The 22,521-nt window shown below is 40.8% G+C and overlaps 2 long non-coding RNA genes across 2 annotated transcripts in view; one reads left to right on the top strand and one right to left on the bottom strand.

Annotated features, from left to right (window-relative positions):
• Positions 1-13,856, top strand: part of LOC144284445 (uncharacterized) — a 39,626-nt gene extending 25,770 nt beyond the window's left edge. The window contains exons 2-3 of the long non-coding RNA XR_013352847.1: positions 10,685-11,001; positions 11,364-13,856. This is a non-coding gene — a long non-coding RNA (uncharacterized LOC144284445). The remainder of the gene's footprint in view (positions 1-10,684; positions 11,002-11,363) is intronic.
• Positions 13,857-18,632: 4,776 nt separating this feature from the next.
• Positions 18,633-22,521, bottom strand: part of LOC144284437 (uncharacterized) — a 93,281-nt gene continuing 89,392 nt past the window's right edge. The window contains exon 3 of the long non-coding RNA XR_013352794.1: positions 18,633-18,813. This is a non-coding gene — a long non-coding RNA (uncharacterized LOC144284437). The remainder of the gene's footprint in view (positions 18,814-22,521) is intronic.

Here is a 22,521-nt window from a genome sequence, read left to right as displayed (position 1 = left end):
CTTGGCAACTTCAAGCAGAAAGAGTAATTTTCTGATCTGATCTGAGCAGATATAACCCTTCTGCTGTTCTAACATTTTCAGGCAAACACCATTAAGTGGTCTCTCTGGCAGCAGAAACTCAAGGTTTTACTGCTTAACCATTTCATACTCATACAGGCTTCATTAGGGTGATGTGACACAGAGCAAGTGTGGAATAAAAAAAAAATCTGACTTTTCAGACAATGTACTATTTGATTATAACTGCCATATTTTTCCCTCAAAATTTGATCCCTCTAGAAGATATTTAATCTTTTAATCTAGCCAATTAGTGCAGCCAGAAGAGAATCAGCTGTAGACATAAAGGAACTAGGTGGCCACCCAAATATGATGGTTTTTTAAGAGTGTAGGGTACAACCCCGTTCCAAATTTTCCTTCTGAAGTTTTATAAAGAGAGGCATTTCAATCATTACTTTTCATTTGAAAACTAAAATATTCCCATAAAGGATTATATATTATGCTCCTAAAAGTTAAAATCTGAACTAGGTTTAGGGAACAGATACCTTGAGACCAAAGTCTTCTGGTAGATGGCATAAGAAAGGAAGAATGCATCTTGGGACTTTGTGCTATGGGATAAGGGACTAGGGACTGAGAAGCCAATTGATGTGGTGGGAAAAGGAAACCAGAAACAGGAACTATGTAGCTTCCAGCACTGTGAAGCTGTCTAATCCTAGACAGTTGCTCTTTGACAGAAGCAACAGTCTACAGATAATCTCTAGGTCTAGACTAGCACTGGCAATAGACCTTTTGAAAATAATGGAAATATTTTCCATCTGCTCTATCCAATATGGTAGCCACTGGTCATATGTGGCTACTGAGCATTTAAGCTGTGGCTAGTGCAACCAAGGAACTGAATTTTTTATTTAAAATTTTAAATATAAATAACCACATGGGGCCAGTGGCTACCATATTAGACAGCACTAGTCTACCCTGTTCCCTTTGAGAGTTCTACCTATGTATTAACAAGATAAAACAAAATTCAAATCTTTTAGTTCCCTCCTTCTTCATTTCTTTTATTGAAATAATATTTCCAAGTGAGATATACCAAATTAGTTTAACTATTTCAGCTTCTATATTATTAGGTATCTACTAACTACTGAGTACATTTATTATTATTTTAACAACATATCTGGGGATCCCTGGGTGGCACAGCGATTTAGCGCCTGCCTTTGGCCTAGGGCGCAATCCTGGAGACCCAGGATCGAATCCCACGTCGGGCTCCCGGTACATGGAGCCTGCTTCTCCCTCTGCCTCTCTCTCTCTCTCTGTGACTATCATAAATAAATAAAAATTAAAAAAAAAAAAACAACAAATCTGCAATATAAATATTAATGTTTTTTTTTAATATATTTTTTTAATTTTTTATTTATTTATGATAGTCACACAGAGAGAGAGAGAGAGGCAGATACATAGGCAGAGGGAGAAGCAGGCTCCATGCACTGGGAGCCTGACGTGGGATTCGATCCCAGGTCTCCAGGATCGCGCCCTGGGCCAAAGGCAGGTGCTAAACCGCTGCGCCACCCAGGGATCCCAATATTAGTGTTTTTAACAGATAAAGAAACAGGTTCAGAGAGGTCATGAAGATAGTAAAGAAGAGCATTGGCATTATACCTAGATTGGTCTTTCAAATCTATATTCTTTCCCCTATATCACGCTAAAGGCACAAAACATATAAAACTATATTAAAATTGTGTCTAGTTCTGCTTTTCTAGGTCAAACCATGCCTTTATTGCATTTTATTAGCATGAATAATTACATTTGCTTTTGCTCCATCATTTTTGTACCTATTTCTCTCTATTTGGAACAAAAGGAGTAACTGATGCCTACAGCAGAAGGGGTTTTCTTAGGAAACAGATATGGAGTCACGAAACTCATGAAAAAATTCATGACGAAAATAGCCAGAAATTCCTCTTAGCACTTTGGGATATGGTTTCTTCAAGCTCGTTAGGTAGAACTGCTTTGTTGCTTGAGGTAACTGTTCATACCTGAATACTGAGATGGATTCACCCTAGCACGACTCAGTTCAGATCCCTACGTTCTTATGATAGGCATTAGCAAATTAAGGAATCAGACTTCTACATACAGCTCGGTTGTAAGCTAATGATTTATTAGTTCAGGGAAGGTCTCTTGTTTTAGCATAGTGTCATTACGCAAAAATACTATTTGAAAATGGAAGACTTCTGAAAATCAAAAGTAAAAGTATTCAAATAAATTCATCCCAAGCGATGTTAATTTTAAAGAAGGCAGAAAAGCATCATATAATTGACAACACGGTTGTAAAGAGAATCCCCATTAATGAATTTTTAACCATTCTTTTCAGTTGTTGGATTAGGCTTCTCAAATCAGAGTTTAGGTGGCAGTAAAATGAGCCAAAGTTGAAAAAGAAAAAAAAACTAAGTATCCAGTTAGAGCCAGGGTATCGAGAGAAAGCCAGGTTTTTGAACAAGCGAACCAGGCCAAGGGTCAGCTATTTTGGGAACACATAGTACCCAGAAATGTGAGCTTAAAAAGAATTCTAAAAATCAAGAGTTCGTTCCCAGGAGAAAACTAGGCAATATACAAAGTAAAAGCCCCTGGTAACTAGCAAGCTAAGAGTCAGATTCATAAAAAGCCCAAGTGGGTGGGCAGTTGGCGTTAACAGCTTAAGGGTTCTGTAAGTAAGGAGGAAATGAGGTGAACATCAGAAGATCCAGCCACTAGGGAGACCACAGCACAAGACAAGAAACAGTCTCTCAGAGGACCGCATATGCTAAGGTCTGAAGGTGTCCACCACCGAATTTTTAAGTTAAAATCTTAATTTCCCAGGGTGTTGGTATTAGTGGGAGGGTGGGGGACTTTGGGAGGTGCTTAGGTCATGAGGGTGGAGCCTCATGAATGGGATTAGAGAGATCACAGGGCTCCTTCACTGCTCTGCCATGTGAAGACCATGGGGAGAAGGCGCTGGCTGCAAAGCAGGAAGAGGCCTCTTTCCAGAATACCACCATGCTGGCACCTTGATCTCAGACTTGAGCTTCCAGAATGTGCAAAATAAAGCCCCAGAGTTTATAAGCCCCAGAATCTGTGGTATTTTGTTATAGCAGCTCCAACAGATGAAGGCAGTATAGAAACCTAGCCACTAAAAAAAAAAAAAAAAAAAAAAAAAAAAAGGAAACCTAGCCACTGAAGAACTAGTGTTAATTAATTGTTTTAAGATTATTTATTCATGAGAGACACAGAGTGAGAGGCAGGGACATAGGCAGAGGGAGAAGTGGACTCCCTGCAGGGGAGCCTGATGTGGGACTCGGTCCCAGGACCCCAGGATCACTATATGAGCACAAGGCAGGCACTCAACTGCTGAGCTAACCAGGCATCTGGAAGAACTAGTGTTTAAAAAAGGAAACCAATGCTAAGTCCTGGATATACAGTTGAAGAAGCTAAATCCAAGACTGACTCATTGCTGATCAAGGGAGCTGTTCCTTAGAATCAGGGACAGTGAGGTCTCGGCTGGTGTGGGTGACTAACTGGGCCAGGAGAAGCCTCAGTACAGTCTTTAAAGACTGTGAGACAACTTGATGTGTAATCTTATTGAGAAGGCACAATGGCCCTAGGAATCAACACTAGGGTACCACTTCTTGTGGCTGGCTACAAAAAAGGTGGGGGTGCCAGGGCCTTTACTTGCCCATGAATAGACACGGAGGGGGGCAGTGGTAGCATGGCAGGCAGCAAGGAGGACAACCACCTAATCTCTCTATCTTCCATCCTTCTACCTAATGGCATAATCGGCATGAGCCAGAGATTTTCACCTTGGTCAGTGTAGGACACTCTTTGAAATGCAAGTATTTTCTGATGGCAAGGGCAGACGATCTTCTTTTCATTTTTGTGCCGTTTTTCTTCCCTGTGAGAAGCAAATGCTACAGTGTTTTAGGTATTCTCAAGCCATATCCAGAAAACCAGAGTGTGTTCCTGCTGTATTTGCGCCAGGGATGGGGAGAACTGGGAATGCGAAAGCCACACTCCTACAGTACATGATGAAATGTCACTGATGATCTCTGCCAATGAAGGCATGCCTTGGAAAACCCATGTGACTCAGTGGCCTTCCACTGGCATCCATTCAGTCCCCTTCAGTATGTATTTATTTGTTTCTCCACTCCCATGTGTAAAAGTCATTCGAGCACACTCAGGGTTTAGCTTCTTTTCTTGGCTTCTGAGAGAAGGATGGGGATGGGATGGTTGGGTGAAGTATATCTCTCGGGGCCCACTGTCAAGAGGGCAGCAGTGACACCTGCTTTTGTGTCGCACTCCCTCCTCAATTTCCCACCAGCTTGCATACGTGTGATTGTCCCTGATACCTCTCATATCTCTTAGGACTCAGTTTCTTTTTGAAACCATTCATTGGGTTAGAGTCACGGATCCCTGGAGCTACTTTGCAAGCATCCAATCAATCTCATAATTATCTTAAGAGAAGCATTAAAACAAGCAAAACATATTAAGGATATGCCTGTAGAAGTTTATAGATATTTTCTGTAATGAAGAATGAGGTTGATATTCTGTGTTGTAGCATAATAGGCCCAGGAGGAGGTGAAGATGATATTGAATAGTGAGAAACAATATTGCAAAGACTTTTCCAGAGTCCTGCTGTTTTTAAGGATTATGTTTTAACACAAAGATAGATCTAACAATTGGAATAGTGTCTTCTGAGATCTAATTTCAAAAGTGTTAGATCCTGGAAATATCTTATTTGTTCCTTTGTGATTATTTTGAACATCTATTTTCTGTGATCTGTGATGAGGTTTTGAAGGAGCAGGCACTTGACTGGATCATGGGCAGGGGGAGTGACCTGTCTTTGCTTAGATAAGCATTTGTTGGGTAGCACCTCTGCATGATTTTTTAAAGTTATCAGAGGTGATAAGGGTAACAAAAGCTTTCAGAATCAAGAAAAATGAGAAAAGAAGCTCATTTTTATAAATGGTATTGTCTTATATAACCCCCTGGAAGACACCCAGTTCTCACTCCTAAGAGCTCTTATGAGTCAATTTGTCATTTGATATTTTGTAGAGTTTGCAGTAAATTGGAAGAAGTGAATGCTCCTACTAAACTTCAGTGATAAGCTAAATCTACTCAATTTTGTACTTGAATTCCTTGAGGGAAGCTCTTTTGTCTCTTTCCTCTCCTTGCCCAACCTATTCCCAAGATCTAGAAGAGTTTCTTATACATACTAAGCCCCCAGTAAGTGTTTGTAGAATCAAATTGAATTTTGGAGAACTTTCCTTCTTTTGGATATGGAACTGAAAAAAAAAAAAAAACCCATAAAGCCAGAAAGTTGTGCCAGTCTCACCCCAGGCATCAACCCTCAAGCATATGCCTTTCCTGAGGCTGATAATGAGGCTCTTCCCCTCCTCTTCTCCAGCCTCCTCCTCTTTTCTCCCCTCTACCTCCTGCTCCTTCACTCTCTCCCCTTCTATACAGACTCTAACCCAGGAATCTATACACACAAAGAACAAAACTCACAGGAAAACAAGATGCCAATTCATTAATAGCTGGGCAGGGACTCAGTAATCCCAATGCAAGGCGGATTTGTAGAATAAGGTTTAAGCAAGGAAATCTAAGGAAAGCTTCTCCTTGTTTCCCTGTCACTAAGCCCAAGATTATCAGGGAATCCACTTAGCTTCCAAAACACATCTGGGAAAATATGAAGAGGGCTTCCTGCAAGCCAGTAGAGCTCATCACGGTCCTCAGCTGGAAGCACAGAGCCCACCGTTGGAGATAGGAATCAGCAGCAGAGCAACTCAGGTGGGTTTGTCCTTTACCACGAAGGCATTCTGACCTCAGGTAGAAAGTGGCCCAGTGAGAGTCTCATGTGCTCCCCAAACAGGAAACCACTGGCACTGGTGGTTTGGACAGAAGCTAGTGGAGGAGTGGGGTGGGCAGTAGATGGAAGTGTCTACTTCCCTTGTGGACAGAGGTAGGAAGTAGCAAGAGGGGAACGAAGGTTCCCAGACAGGGAAGCACAGACACAGAATCAGAAAGGGAATTGAGGAGTCTCTTCAATCCCCATTCTCCAGAGGAAACCAGGCCATAAAGCTGGGATTTTGTTCTGGGCCCAATTCAATGCATGGATTGTCACCACTGGACTCTGCTTGATGCCTACACTGCACCAGCCTCTTCGTTTTACCCTCTGCTACTGGCCAAGCTGCCAACAAATTAGACTTCTTTTAAGTTCCTCGAGCAGCCTCTATGCTCTTCCGTCTCCACATCTTTGCTCACTTCCTTCCCTCCTACCACTCACTCTGTCATAACCTTCTGGATCCTTTGGGACTCAGCTTGGATGGCACTTCTCTATGACCATCTGTAATTGTCTCAACCAGAAAGAGTCAAGTCCTCATGGCTGTGTCCAAAGCATGTCTTATAGTGCAAAGAGCAATGATCTAGCAGTCTGAGTCTAAAAACCTGGCTCCCCTGCCTTTGAGCTTTGATCTTCAGCAAGTTAGCTACCATTTTCTCTGACTCAGTTTCCTCAGACATCACACAGTCATCATGTCATCCTGTCATGGTAATCCATGTCAAGAAAATCATATAATATAGTGCCTGGCCCACAGGAAGCCCCTCACCAAGAAGACTGCCTCCTCTTGCTGCCTGTAGACTTGTTTTTATTGTGTGTGTGTGTGTTTTTTTTTTAAGATTTTATTTATTCATGACACACATACACACACACACAGAAAGAGACAGTCAGAGGGACAGGCAGAGGGATAGGCAGAGGGAGAAGCAGGCTCCATTCGGGGAGCCTGACATGAGACTCGATCCCGGGTCTCCAGGATCATTCTCTGGGCCGAAGGCAGGTGTTAAACCACTGAGCCACCCAGGCTGCCCTTATAGACATGTTTTAGCATTGATTACAAAATATGGTGAACTAGATTTGTTTGTGGACTCAAGTTCTCTCCTCCCACTGGATAATTCACTGGCTGTGGCAGCAGCAGGAGCTACTTGTTTCTGTGTCCCTTCTGTCCCCACCCCAGGGCCTTGGACACGGCACACAAACAATGTACAGTGACTGATCAATGCAATGAACTTGCGTGTGCCAAAATAGACTTGATTCTCTATAGCAGTTCATATCATACCAAATATATATATTTTTAAGATTTTATTTGTTTATTCATGAGAGACACAGAGAGAGAAGCAGAGACACAGGCAGAGGGAGAGGCAGGCTCCCTGCGGGGAGCCAGATGTGGGACTCGATCCCAGGACCCCAGGATCACAACCTGAGCCAAAGACAGACACTCAACCACTGAGCCACCCAGGCGCCCCTCATACCAAATCTTTCATTGCCATTCCCTAAAGAGGGCACCATATAAAGTAGCTAATTAATAGCATAGAACACTACATGTATTAATTTACTCAAAATATCAGATGACCTAACTTTATATTTTTATATACGTATACCTAACACATTTTAAAAAACAGGGCCTTGTTTGAATAAAGCATTAATAACTTACGAATCATTTATCCTAACTTTTGCTTGGCCCCTGCCAGAGGTTCAGACCTTGCCAAAACGTTTCCCTCTGCTTGGTTAAGAATTATTTTCTTTAGATTTTAATCTGATTTTTCTATTAGAAAACACTCTTCTTATCAAGATAGTTTAATAGACTTAAAAAACGAATAGAGTTTGTTGAAACGTCTTACATAATTGAGGGGAGTGATGATTCTTTACAGGCCGTATCCTGTGCCTTTCTGCTTTTCCAGGGCAGGTTTAGGCCACATCCGGGTTTGGAATGGTGTCTGAACGCCTCTGTGGAGCAGGGCACACAGACCCCTTTTGTAAGTGTGTATTAGTTTCGACCACATGCCTCTTAAGCTCAGTTTGGAAAAAATAAAATGCAAAAAAATTCCTGTGAGTATAGGAAGTTTGCATTACATTAACTCTACACCATCTTTAAAGGCAAAGACTTGCCGGAAAGCTGGAAGTTAACAGACAGGGCCCCTTTGTTCCAGGATGCACTTCTAAAAGAGGGATTCGAGCCTCTAGGGCTGAAGGGGCACACAGTGGGCCCTGGGCCAGCCTGCCAAAAGCCCAAAGATGATTCCCGGAATCTTCCCCTGCCTGCTGAAGTGCTAACAGTCTCTGCTAACAGCAGAAAGACCCTGCTGTTAATAGGACGATACAGCTCAAATAGTCAGAAATCAGCCTGCTCAAATTTCTCAGACTGTTCTCCACTTGGCATCTCTCTTCCAAGAAATCCAAGTACAGATTTTCTTGTTTAAACCTTCCTCCAGTAAAGTACCTTCCTGCTTCCCTTCACCCTGAAAAAAGTAAAAGCTTCCACGTTCTCTAAGCCAACTAGAGCCAGCGCCCCTCCCTCTGGTCCCCAAGTTCTCCTGGATTCCAGGGTGGGGGCGGGGGAGGCCTGTGGTTGGTTGGCAGTGGCTCTCCTCCTGGGGCTGCTCCTCTCACTCTCAGCCCCTCACCTCAAGCTCAGTCTTGTCTTGTGGGGCCTCACAGGGAGATGAAATGTAGCCTCTGCTTACAGAGAATGTGGGAACCCCTGCGATCCACAAATTTTTTTTCTATTTTACTTTCTTTTTCTTTCTTTTTTTTTTTTTTTTACCCTATTTTACTTTCTACTTTCTATTTACTTTATCCTTTGATTTTCTAAGAAACAACACAGACTGTATAAGCCTATTCTGATGGTTTTAGGGACATCGGTGCTCAGTGCACAAGATATTAATTAATGCTTCATGATAAAGCTCTGAGTTTGACCACTTAAAAATGAAAGAGAGGGGCACCTGGGTGGCTCAGTTGGTTAAGCATCTGCCTTCAGCTCAGGTCATGATCTCAGGGTCCTGGGATCGAGCCCCACATAGGGCTCCTGCTCAGCAGAAAGCCTGCTTCTCCCTTTCCTGCTGCTGCTCCCCCTGCTTGTGCTCTCTCTCTTTCTCTCGCTGTCAGATAAATAAAATCTTAAAAAAAAAAAAAAGAGAGAGAGAGAGAAACAAATTGGCCTCAAAGAAGCTAAAAAAAAAAAAATGAATGAGACACAGAGTGAGGAGAGAGAGACAAGGAGAGAGAGACAGAAGTCGAGAGATAGGAGGAAGAAAATGCTAGCCGTCTCAGTACTGATTTTCCTCTACTTCTACAATAATAAAACCCTTGCCATTTCCCCGAGGTACCTGACCACCTGGAATACAGACTTCCTTTCTAAGAAAGTAAGCAGCTAAGGGAGCCCATGTAATGAAACTCTGGCATTGGATTGGGATGCAAGAAAAAGCTCTAGATGCACCTCAAAGAGCATGTCCCTAAACTTCAGAGCATGCTCATTCTTCTAGCTCTTTCTCAATCCTGCTGCCTGCCTGGGAGACTTGGTGCCAAAGGCAACATTCTAGGAATGACACAGCCACAAGATAGAAGAACCTCACACGAAGCCGCCATAACGCCATCCCTGCGGTGTCCATCTCTGGACTATGACCTGAGAGAGAAACACATTCCAATTTTGTTGATGCCACCCCTAATTTGAGTTTTGACTTTATTCCATGTAGCCAACCATATTTAAAGTCGAGGTGGATTTTCCATGAAGCTAATGAAGCATAAGGTTCAGAAACCCTCACTTGCCTGGGACTATTTCCAAGAACAGGAAAGAAATGGTGTTGTGTTCTGTGGTCATTTTGTATGCTTTTCCTTAAAGGGTCCTCCACCCCACCCCACCCCCAGATTGCATAGGGCCCCACCACCCTGAACCCATGTCTCATCCTCAGTAAGCCAATAAATCTCTTCATGCGTGCTTCTTCTGGAAAGTCAACTATATACACATCCCAGTAAATAGTTCAGTTTTCTCTTGCAGTGGGGAACTTGAGTGTGCTTGGTGGGCCCATTGTTTTTTTTCAAAGTATGTTCCTAGATATTAATGGCTCTTATAAGAGAAAGAGGGTCTTAGGGAGGTATTTGGGGAAATACAATATTAGCTAAAACATGTTTGTCTATGTTTTTAACTACAGTCTCTGAGAGGATTTAATATGCAAATACACATAGAGAGTCTCCCAGAGAAAGAGGATGCTGTCTTTCTGAAATGCATCAAATGACTAAGTCGCCTTGATGAAGAGTAGTTCATGGGCTAGTTTTCTGTGGAACATGATTTGGAAATACACAGCAGGTCTCAGCGGGAAATATTTGTAGACCATCTCTTAGGACAAACGATGTATTTTATTTTTCAGCATTCATGGAACAAGGTGATTTTTCTTCCTTGTCTTATTTTTAGAAGTTGTTCCCTGTCTGGATACTACTCAGTAAGCTTTAATTCCAATAATATTGACATTTTTAGATTGACACAAACCTGTCTCTTGGGTCAGGAGTACTAGCTAGGAGTATTTGTATGAAGTATTAGATCAGCTGTGGATTAAAAGGGGTGTGTCTTCAAGGGAACTGGAGTCACATTGAGGTTTTATCTCCTAGGAGGAGGTTTTCAGATAGTGAGGCATGGAAAGTTACAACCACCATCAGAAAGTGGTTCTGCATAAAAGGTCTTTTTTTTTTTTTTTTTTTTTTTTAACTTATGTTAGTGCTTGCAGAAATAAACCAGCTCATTTATGGGAGCCAGATTTTCATTACAGGGAAAATAATGAGTCCCCACGCTTCTGGTCTTTAATTGAAATTTAAGTGTTTGCACTTGTGTTTGTCTTCTAGGGTTTCTATCCCAAAGGACCACAAACTGGGTGGCTGAAAACAACAGAAATGTACTTGTTTCCAGTTCTGGAGGCTAGAAGTCTGAAATCAAGGTGTCAGCAGAGCCATGGTACCTCGAGGTCTCTGGATAGAATCTCTCTTTGCCCCTTCCTGGCTTCTCCTGGCAGCTGTCCATCCCTGGGACTCCAGCTTGCCACTGTACCCCTCCAATCTTTACCTCTGACCTCATGCGGCATTTCCCACTTTTTACAGAGGTTGGAGCTTCAATATATCTTTTGGGAGCATATAATTCAACCCATCACAACACCAAAAAACCGGTAATTATCTGTTGGGTGACCTGATGTCATGGTGGACAGAACTCTGAGTTTGCTTTGTAGCGGTTCAATGATAATAGATGTGTTGCTATTGCCTTTAAAGACAAACATAGTTACTGTGGGTAATTGAAATTTGGCCTATCAACTCGTTCCTTACTTCAGACAATATCTCTACCTCATTGAGCTCCCTACCTGCAGAATAAGAATTTTTTTATTGGTTCCCTTGCACTGTCAACTAAGTGATTTTAGGAGGTGAGGAGAATCTTTGTCAGTGGGAACCAATTCACAAATTGAATATGAAGCATTGGGCCATGGAAAAAATGTCCATCTTGTTTTAACAACAATTCTCTGTGTTTGAATTCAAGGTAGAAGACTGAAAAATGCCAGTGGAAGACTTTCTAAAGACTAGATATTAATAGTGTATCTAGAATTACTCTGCATCCATTATATATAAACCTTGTATATACTCTTAAAGTCTTTGATACAACGATACAAAAAGCAGAGCTGTCCTTCATACAATGGCGTCCCAAGTCTCTAGAGCACTGAGGTGATAATAGGAATTTGCACGCTAATTTCAATTTTGCAAAAGTCTCTAAAGTCATATTTTTATTGAGTTAGTACAATGTAACTAAAATGTTCTTTTTCCTTCAGATTGAATTTATTATATGATTTTGGTTATACTGGTTCTCTCATGCAGGTAGGTGTTCTCTTTGGCAATCATATATCTTTTTAAATAAATGAAAATGAATTCTGTATAGTGTGCAATTTTTTTTGACATACAGAATCTTATAAAATATGGGAGTAGAAGGAGATTGAAATTTTATTTTTTATTTTTATTTTTTTTGAGATTGAGATTTTAAAAAGTGATTCTTGGTAGTTAAAATGTTGAGAAAAGAGCACAGGACAGGGTTAATGCCGATCATGCAACTCTCTTTTCATGAACATTGACAAAAAACAAGGCAGTCTTCCAAATGCTTTGTTCTCTTTCTACTTAAACCCGTTACTTGACTTAAATGCCTTTAACCTATGACCTTCTAGAATATTCCATTGTTTAAAAAAAACTGTAATTGTCTGATCAACTTCTTTAACATTTCTGAAGCCCTGTATCATTTTAACGGTTTGTATAGTGTGCCTTTGTTCTCAACCCTGTTAAGTAAACAGAGCCAAAATACTACAGAGAATAATTTATATATTCAAGAAAACCTCAGAAAGGGTAAAATGCTTTCCTGACAGAGTACTTAAAATAAGACAAAGCTGGGAGGGCAAAATCACCATTCCTGAAAGATCTCAATTAGAAAGTTCCTCATAAGGAGATGGCAACGTTCTACTGCATTTGTTGAAGCAATCTGCTGTCCTTCATGGCGTGATAATCCCACAGGGTTTTCCCACACTCTCTGGAATCCCTGAGAGCATCAGTTAAAACTGCATCCCTGACCTTTCTTGGGAAGTTTCTATCACCTTCTCTAAATTTCCATTTAATCTGATCTTACTCATCATATATTTTTTCTTAGAGTAGACGATGTCCTTATAACCATGCATTTTTTACTCTTTAGGCAAGATGTTCCCAGGTAGGGGCCCCAGGTGTGTTTTCACTTTCATCCAGAGGCTCAACAACAAGCAGTTCCTCATCTTTACATTTTTCTAAGAACTTGTCTTAAGAGTTTATTTCCTTTTAAAGGAGGTGACATCACATACTATTCTCTCTTGGAGGGCATGTGCAAAGAGAAAAGTCAAACCCCAAGTGACTTTTTTTAGATGTACATTTCCTTATAAAGTGTCACATCCATGCATACTGTTCCAAATGGTACAGCTCAGTGAAATTGGATATAGTGAACCCACTTGTGGGGCCACACCTAGGGGAAAAAACATCAAATTTTGCCGGCATTCCAGAAGCCTCTCTAAGGCCACCAGCTAGTCACTCCCTACCCTACTCCACTCCAGGAAACAACCATTATTCTGACTTCTATTACCATAGGTTATTTTGGCCTCTTTTCCAAATTTACTCAAATAGAATGAGACACCATATACTCCTTCGTACCAGGTTCAGCATTCTGTTTGTGGAGGCCAGCGAAGCAGTAGTAATGTGTTCAATTTTATTGTTGACTTTTACTCTGTGGTATGAAAATGCAACAATTTATTTTCTGGTCTGTCTTGACTGGACCTTTGTGTTGTTTCTAATATTTGATTATTAAGAATAGTGCTGCAATAAAAATTGTTGTGCATGTGCTTCAGAAAACACGTGTACATATTTCTGGTCAAGTGTTTATTAGCTCTTTGGATGTCTCCTTTGGGAGGTATCTTTTTTTTAAATCTTTTGTGCATTTCTTCTTGGGTTGTTTGTGCTTATTGCTTTGTTGGAGTTCCTTATATATTATTTTACAGATACACATTTTATGTTTCTATCTTTTATATCTGTCAGATACACTTCTGTCCATTTGTAGCTTGACTTTTCCTTAATGCTGTCTTTTAGATCTCAATTTTAATGTAGTCTCATTTGTCAATTTTTCTCTTTATGGTTTTGGTATACCATTTAAAAAAGATTTGCCTACCCCAAGATCATGAAGATATCCTCCTATGTTACCTTCTGAAAGCTTTATTGCTCTCTTGCATTTAGATCTCTGGTGCCCTTGGAATTGATGTTTGCATATATATGAGAAAAGAGGTAAAGTTAATTTTTTTCTGCACGGTGTCTGATTTTCTATATGGATATCCATATGCCATTTGTTCAAAAGACTATCTTACAGTGTAGAGTAACTGGTCATAAATCAAACAACTATGTATGTATGTGTCTCTTTGTGAACTCCGTTCTCGCCCATTGGTTTATTTGTCTTTCCATGTACCAAGGCCATGATGATTAAAATAAGACTTGATATAAGGTTGTCTAAGTCCTCTAACTTTGTTCATCCTCAAGATTGTCTTGGTTATTCTTGGCTCTTTGTTTTCATAAAAATTTATAATCAGCTATTTCTCAACTTGAGAGAAGGATCAAAGGGGGGGGATGTTGTATAACAATCTGTTGGTGTATATTCAGTGTGAAAAAAGTTCCTTCTGATTTTGATGATACATTAGGTTTGTGAACTGTATCATTAGAATGACTTGGGATACAAATATAGAAAACTTCAAACCATCTGGTTTAAATGTTAAAGATCTTTGTTGTCTCCCTTAACAAAAATCTGTTCAAGGGAATATGGCACCATTCATGGTATAATCAGTATTTCTGGATCCATTTTTGTATGATTCTGTCTTCCATGTGTTTTGGTTTTATATTCAGGCTAAGAGAGAACTGCAGTTTCAGGTAACATGTCTATAAACAATAATATCCAAAGGAAGAAGCACTGTTTCCTTTTTGTGTCTTACTCAGGACAAAAGTCCCCCCAATTTTTCCTCTTTCCTCATTGGCCAGGATTATATGCCATGTCTTTGTATAAATCAATCACCAGTTTACAGAACAGAGCCACCATGATAGACTTGGATTGTACCTAAGACCAAGCTCATTCTCTACTTGGTTCATGATTTTGCATAACTGTGTCTACCTGGACAAAAACCAAGTAGTAAAAATAGCTGTAGGATAAACATATAACTATTTCTGCTACAGACAGACTATCCCTTGGTCACTCAACATCTAAACGCATTCCTCTATCTACATTTCCAAAGATAATCATTCCTGTGTGAATTATGATTATTGCTTTCTTAAAGGAAAACAACCCAATGTCTCTGTCAGTTAATATGCCCAACTCCAATTCTAGTGTCTCTGGATGTTGTGAGGTATTATCAGGTTCACATATAGCTTCTCATGTTCCAGCTTCCTCAAACAGTGCCTAACATTGCCCCACAGATGAAAAATGGCACAGACCTTAGCATCTACACTTGTGATTATCTCCACTTGTTGTGGAGATTACCAAAGAAGTTGAACTATTTCTGGTTAATGTTAGCAAATACTGGGGTTTCTCCAGAGAATAATTCCATTAATAATGTTTCTAAGAATAGGTTTGATTTGTTTCTTATCCATTTCATGAGCTAATGACTACAGCCAAAGCATGTGTCTGTGTAATCTTTGAGTCTGAGAATCCATGCTCCACACCATGATTCTCTGGGCCTTGTCTCTTTTCTTGGTCTTGAATATCAATGGCAACTACCTTGAATTTGTGCAAAGTAATAGCCTTGTGTGAGCAAGGCACTAGCCATGATCCAGCACTTCCCTACACTGTATTCTCTTTTCTTGGCCAAAAAATTGGTTAATGAGAAGTGTGTGGGAAATGTGTGGCAGATTAGGCTTGCTTTTACTCCAATTTATCTCCTCCAAGTTTCCAGCCTTCCTCTGTGCTCTCAGATGGTCATCTTCAGGCTAAGCTCATATTTCTACTATAGGACTTTGAGAATGGTCTATAAAAGTAGACCATCCTCAAAAAGCATCCTAAATCATTCCTGCCATTTCTTTTATTTTTTTCTTTTATTTTTTTTAAAGATTTTTATTTATTTATTCATGAGAGAGAGAGAGAGAGAGGCAGAGACACAGGCAGAGGGAGAAGCAGGCTCCATGCAGGGAACCCGATGTGGGACTAGGTCCTGGGACTCCAGGATTATACCCTGAACCAAAGGCAGGCTCCAAACCACTGAGCCACCCAGGGATCCCCTGCCATTTCCTTTAATACTATACTCTGTTCAACGTGTGACCAAAAGTAGAATAGGTGATAGCTTCATTAAATGCTTTATAGCTGCAGAGTCATCTAACCTCAAATTCTGGTACCCTAATTTCTTTACTCAATGAATTTCACATGTTTGGGCTTGTTTCTTACAGAATCCCATTCCTTGAGTTATTTTATGATTTAGCCACAGTCCATAGTTGCCAATAAGGAAAACCAGCTCCATACTGTTTACACAGAAAAGGAATACGGTGAAAGGATTATGAGTAGGCATAGAATCTCTCTGAGTGCCAGAAAACTAAGCTTAGAGGTCACTTAGCCAGAAACAAGGGCCAATATCCTGCTGCGGATCAGACCTGGTGCTGATAGCACCCTTGTCACTGCCAAGCATAGATGTTGCAGGAGAGACCGTTAACACCAGTGGAACTGGACACCAGATGTTCCTCTAGCAATGCGGCTAATATTGGCCCAGAAAACTTGGCTGACAATGTCTTGAGGCCACATCGCATTGTGGTCTTTACTCTTAGAGTTCCAAAAATGGTGCAGGTCTTAAAAGTCCCTCTGATTTGGGCTTTCCCCTTATCATATCTATCCCATCTCTTTCCTATGCTACTTTGGCCAGGGGAGGAGAGGTTAAAATGAAGGTGATGACCTCTAAGTTTCCTTTTCCTTTCCTCTCCTCTCCTCTCCTCTTCTCTCCTTTCCTTTCCTTTCCTTTCTTTTCCTTTCCTTTCCTTTCCTTTCCTTTCCTTTCCGTCCCCTCCCAGAGTCCACCTGGGTCAGAAGAAGTGGCTTTCCTTTCATGGTCCTCTCTGATTTCTACATTTGCATATTTTTCCCTCGAGAGGACTTGAGGTCCTCACAACTCAGCTGTCACATGGTAAGGGCATCTCCTCTATACCATGAAGACACTTCTATGGTCCCAGTTGTCCAGGAGTGACACTTGATGTGAAAACCATGGAGTGACTCAGAAACCAGTCATTTCAAATAACAGAAAAATACACTGGCTTAACATCCCCAGAATATTACTCCCCAGTATACTGCATGGATTTGCTGAATCCACAGAACATTCTTTGGGAAGTGGCTGAGGGGCTTTTAGGTTCTTGTATTTGATAGCATAGGGAGAGCTGATTCAGCTAGCATCCACCAGCATGGCTGGGGATTGTAAGAATGTTGAATTATGAGACACCTGGGTGGCTCAGCAGTTGAGCATCTGCCTTCAGCCTGGGGCGCAATCCCGGAGTTCCAGGATCGAGTCCCAGATCGGGCTCCCTGCATGGAGCCTGCTTCTCCCTCTGCTTGTGTCTCTGCTTCTCTCTCAGTGTATCTCTCATGAATAAATAAATAAAATCTTTTTTTTTAAAGAATGTTGAATTATATAAATTCCAACTAATCATTAATCTAACAGTAACTGTGATAAGTCGAAAAAAAGAATAATATAAATCCAGCTACATAGTCTCAGAAATTGCACATACAATTCTAACACATTTTTCTGGTTTGAACGTTGGAGAGCAGGGTTAGGGACCTTGGCAGAGACATTCTGTTTTAGGTGTGGGAGGATTCTAAGTTTAAAATTCCTGGGTGGGAGGGGATGGACACAGAGCAGAGCTGAGGAAGATGTTTCTGGTAAACCCCTCAAACAATGCCTAACATCATCCAAGGGATAGAGAATGGTAAAACTCAGGTAGCAGCTGGGGAGCTACTGGGCCTAGCAGGTATTTGTTTGGGTTCTTTCAGATGGCTTGGGGGAACTTGTCTGATACTTTTCCGTGATCCATGGGGTGGGAGGGGACCCTGAGCACAGCGAAGAGGACTATGTGGGAGGGAACCTACCTGAGAGCCAAAGGGTCAGCACACCAGTAAGTAACCAAGTGAACTTCCCTCTGGCCGGACACCAATGGCAAGCTGCTGGACAGAGGAGCCGGGTGTCCCTTCAGATGCCCTCCTGCCCTTTCCTTCCTGAGGCAGACCCAGCCTCAGCTGGAGCCTCTTGCCTCTGGGAAACCTCAGAGCCCTTGCCCAATTTGTGGGTGACTTTCCTTTGCATTTCTTTTATTCTCCTCCCTTTGTCTTACACTTTTTTGTATATTGCTCAGTAGTTGAGCTCAAACCTGCACCTGTTGCCCACAGATTGCCCTACATAGGACCTGCTGCCACCATCTCCCACCACCTGGGCTGGGGGGCGGGGGGTGGGGGCTATAGACAAGAGGCAGACTCTTGGTGACGAAGATGAGCACTTCTCCACCTCACTGTCTCTTTTCTCCTACCTTCCTTTTACCTTCTGATTCACTTATGCCAGGAGAGGCTCTGAGTGGGCAACCTGCCCTGGTAGTCCCGTCAGGGATGAGGGACCAGAGGGCATGGAGAGAAAAGAGTGAAGCCCTGGAGAACACCGGCGAGATCGGAGAGCTGAGATGAGAGACAATGACCCTCATGCACTTCACAGCATCACAGATCACCTTATCTTGGTCAATTTAACAGGGAAGTTGTGAGAAGTCTGATGTGGTGGGAACATGTCTCTAATAAATTAGAGCTCAGATGGGGCCATCATGTGGCTAGTGACAGCCGTGTCAAACAAAAGATCATATAAACAATATTTAAAAATCAATAAATAATCTGGAAATTATTAGAATTATTTAAGGAATTCTACTGCAGTTCAATCACTTGGCAAGTGATGTTAAAAAACACATGAATGTTCATTTTTTCTTTCTGAGAGTATATAAAGTTATGTTTCTAAATTTTGAAGTTTACATATCAATTTCTATGACTTTACTGGTTATGAAGTATTTTTAATATTTATATATTAATATAATATATTTAGTATTTATATATTAATATAATATTTTAATATCCTTAGTCAAAAGACTACATTACCAATGAAAATATTTCATTTTTGCATGCAAGAGTATTTCAAACTTCCTTCCCAAGGTGTGGAGACACTCAAATGAAACACTCTTGATATCCAGGCTCTTAAAGCAAGTACCTCTTTATCATGATAGCCATAAAAAATGAGTAATTTCTTACGTTCCTTTTCCTTTCCTCCTTTCCCCTTCCGTCCTGGTGAAAAGGAGATTATCACGGATTATGGGTTTTGTTGATGTAGAAATATGTAATGAGTTCCTTTCAGAAAGATTTCAGTGATCTGGCTGTGCTGGACCTCAGGATTATTCATCTGTAAAAGGTACCAAAGAACAGAATCAGGTCGCAGTGGTTATTTTGGGATTATCAGAAGGCTCCCCTTGCAAGCCTCAGTACAAGGCTTTTTGAGCTCTGGATATTCCCTTCTTCATTCCCCAGAAGGACAAGGGTTCTGTAAATTCTCTGACCCTCCACCTCTGGAATGTCTTTCTAACTACATCTTTGCAAATTTGAGCTGCAAATCCCATTGCCGTTAGTGACACATTTTGAAGTATCCTGTGTCTCCCTTCATTTGACATTAATATTGACATACATTCCCTTATATCAGTATAGCTGGGCACCATCGCACCCTTAGACATATTTTCCTGACTCTCCAACGCACGAACAATTTCAGCGATTACAAAAGTTTCATTATTACTCAACTTAGGCTTATATGTAAGATATTTTATGATTCCAGTTAATAAAAGATATCAATGCAGAACAGGAATAGGCAAAGCATTTTATTACATGATATCTATCGAATTTTGAGAGTCAATACTTCCTTATTTTACCAGCTGCCACAGAAAACCTGAAAAACAGAATTTAGAAGAGGCCTCCAAGAGACAGAAAACACTCATGGAGCCTTGAGAGGATCGAGCAGATCTGCTATGCTGACCTCATGACTTTGATCAACAGGATAAGCAGTGTCATGCTTTGCTCTCATACTCATGACTCTGCTCTGGACTTGCTGAGAGAGAGCAAAAGAAAAGATAGTGAGAGGTGGAGAAGACAAGTCCCGGACCTGTCTGAAAGTCACATGCTTGTGGACCCCCATTTCCTATGCATCTCCCTCTGCATCATAGAAAGATAAGAGTCAGGTTATGGAGAATCTGGTAAATGGGAAGGTAGGTTTCCAGCTCACACACAATCTTTGTACATAGCAAGTCAGATGAGGTCAATTTCATTAATCTCAGTTGAATTTTATTATAATTTATTGAATTGCTTCAAAGCAGAATGCTCTGTGTCTAAGGGTCTTACTTTAGGTAATATATTTTCAACTGATTGTATGACCTCTGGGAAAGTCATGTAACCACTCTGAGGCTCAGGACTAAGAACTACTTGGGACAGTCGTTTAATACTTGATGATACAGTAGATGTGATCCCTGGCACACTGTGACCATCAGTGCCGGTTGAGGCTGACTCAGTTTTCCTGATTACTGACAAGGGTGGTGTGTGCAGGAAAACAAAAACTGATCAAGGGTCTTTGGCAGACTGAGTCTCATAGCCACAAAGGGTATTAAACACAAGAAAAAAAAAATCTGGCGCCTCTTCAAGTAGCTGATGACACAAGCCAACATAATGGAAAACAATTACCAAGTGAAATCACAAATTGTGCAAAAAAATGCCCCGACATAAGTGATCTTAGGGGAAATGCTCAAAGAATACACAAATCTACTGATAACATTTGTTAGGCCAGAATAAGATGTGCTGTGTGTATTTCCCGATGGAAGGATCATGTGAGCTGGATCATAGGAATGTGATTCAATAGCGATCTTAAAAACTTGCCATTACACTGCCCTAGTACTTACTGTTATTTCCAGTAGACTCCAGCCTACCCTAAGTGTGAGCTCCATATATCATTTTTCCCAGGACCTGATAGTTTCTGGATTAATCATACTCCAGTTTTGAGCTGAGAGAACAAACAATGTAAAGAGCTAAAAGCAACTGTAAGTCTTTTTGGATCAGCAAATTTGATGTGAATGTTACCAGACGCCCTTGATTAAAATTGTTTTTTATTCCAGTGAAGTTTGTATCACATATTCTGAGCATTTTAAAGTATATAATTCAATAGTTTTTAATATATTCATAATGTTGTACAACCATCACCACTATCTTATTCTGGAATATTTCCCTCACCCCCAAAGAAACTTCTCTTTTAAAGTAAGTATACTTCCTAGGGCCTGTGAGTGGCTTAGTCAGTTAAGTGTTTGCCTTCAGCTCAGGTCATGATCCCAGGGTCTTGGGATCAAGCCTTCCATCAGGCTCCATGTTCAATGGGGAGTCTGCTTCTCCCTCTCCCTGCCCCTCTTCCCCATTCATGCTCTCTCTCAAATAAATAAAGTCTTTAAAAAATAAGTAAATAAAGCAAACACACTTCTGGAGGGGCAACATGTAAAGTCCAGCCCTAACATTTATATATTACCAGATTTTTTTTAAATTCCAAAGACAATAAAAAAATCAATGTATTAGAGAAAAGAGATCACTTGAAATGGGAGAGCAAAATATTGAAGCAAGTATCAGTAATTCATTATTTCAGTTAGTTGCAGTTAGCCTGCTGACAAGATAGCCTCCAGTGATCTCTGCCTCTTGATAGCCACACCCTGTGTGATCTCCTCCTGCATTATATCAGGATTGGTCTGTGCAACCAATAGAATACTGCAAAAAGGATGCTATGTCATTTCCAAGGATGGGTAATAACAGATATTGTGGCTTTGCCTTACTTTCTCTGATTACTCCTTCTGGGGAAGCCAACTGTTATCTCAGGACAGTCAAGCAGCCTATAGAATGACTCATTTATCAAGGAATTGAGACCTCTGGCCAATGACAATATGAGGCAGCGGTCTTGGAGGCAGATCACCCAGCCCCAGTCAAGCCTTCAGATGACTAAAACTTGAGCTGACTCCCTGATTAGAGCCTTCAGAGCAACCCTAAGCCAGAGCTACCCAGCTAAGCTGTTTTTGGATTCCTGAGCCTCAGAAATGATGTGTAATAGTAAAGATTTACAGTTTTACACTGCTGAGTTTTGTGGTAATTTATTAACAGATTAATGCAGAGCTACTATAGTAGTGTTAGGGTAATAGTTCAGCAAAGTTTCCAACAGGAAAGGAGGAAGTACCTGTGCCACAAAGAGCGAAACACCAGAAACTCATAGATATATAATCAATGCTCTAACCCTTCACCTGGCACTAGGCTTAAGCAAGTCAGACTGCTACTTCCTTTACATATTCTTTTCCCTGCCACCAAGATGCCCTGTAGCAATCTCTTTTCCCAAACAAGATGATCCTTCTTGAAATTAAACCTATCTCCTACAGAAATCAATAGAGAGGCTTACATGGTGTGATTTTTCTCTGGGCCCCATTCATGCCTAGAGATGGAGGACTTTGATCCCCTGAATCTCCTTAGGCGTGGAACTAAAAGAAGGTTGAAATGAGGATTTTCCAGAGGGGTCTTCCGATTTCTCTGTTTATTTTCATTGAATTTTTTTTTTTTTGAAAGAGGTTAAGACAAACAAAATAATTTCAAGTAAGTGCAAATAAAATGGCAAATAAGCAATTTAAATAAGCTGGGGGGCAAGAAAGAGTTTGAAAATGTTAAACCAGTTATTGGTATCTTTATCATTCCATAAGTTTCTAGAAAAAGACTGGTTTCTCCTTCCCTGCTTAAAAAGTTTACTCAGACTCTATTCTTTGAGTTGCTTAAACTACTTTACAGTGTTTTCTTTTGGCACCAAAATGTGTTTATATAATTCAAACCTCCAGTCTGTTCTGATCTTGTTGAAACTTGTTATGCTTTGCTAACTCATAGTAAAGTAAATGCATTTTTAGAGTTTAGGCCAGAGACTTAAGCCACATTTGACTACATGTTTTCCTGACAGTATCAATTTCTGTCACTTTGTCAACAAGTTACTCGAGGTGGGGTTAATTTTCTTTTTGCAGGAATGTGACCAAAAATGTGTTTAATGATCTTAGGTCCTGGTTTTCTT

Source organism: Canis aureus, chromosome 15 (assembly GCF_053574225.1).
Source record: "Canis aureus isolate CA01 chromosome 15, VMU_Caureus_v.1.0, whole genome shotgun sequence".
NCBI lineage: Eukaryota > Metazoa > Chordata > Mammalia > Carnivora > Canidae > Canis > Canis aureus.
This window is presented reverse-complemented; position numbering and strand designations above follow the sequence as displayed.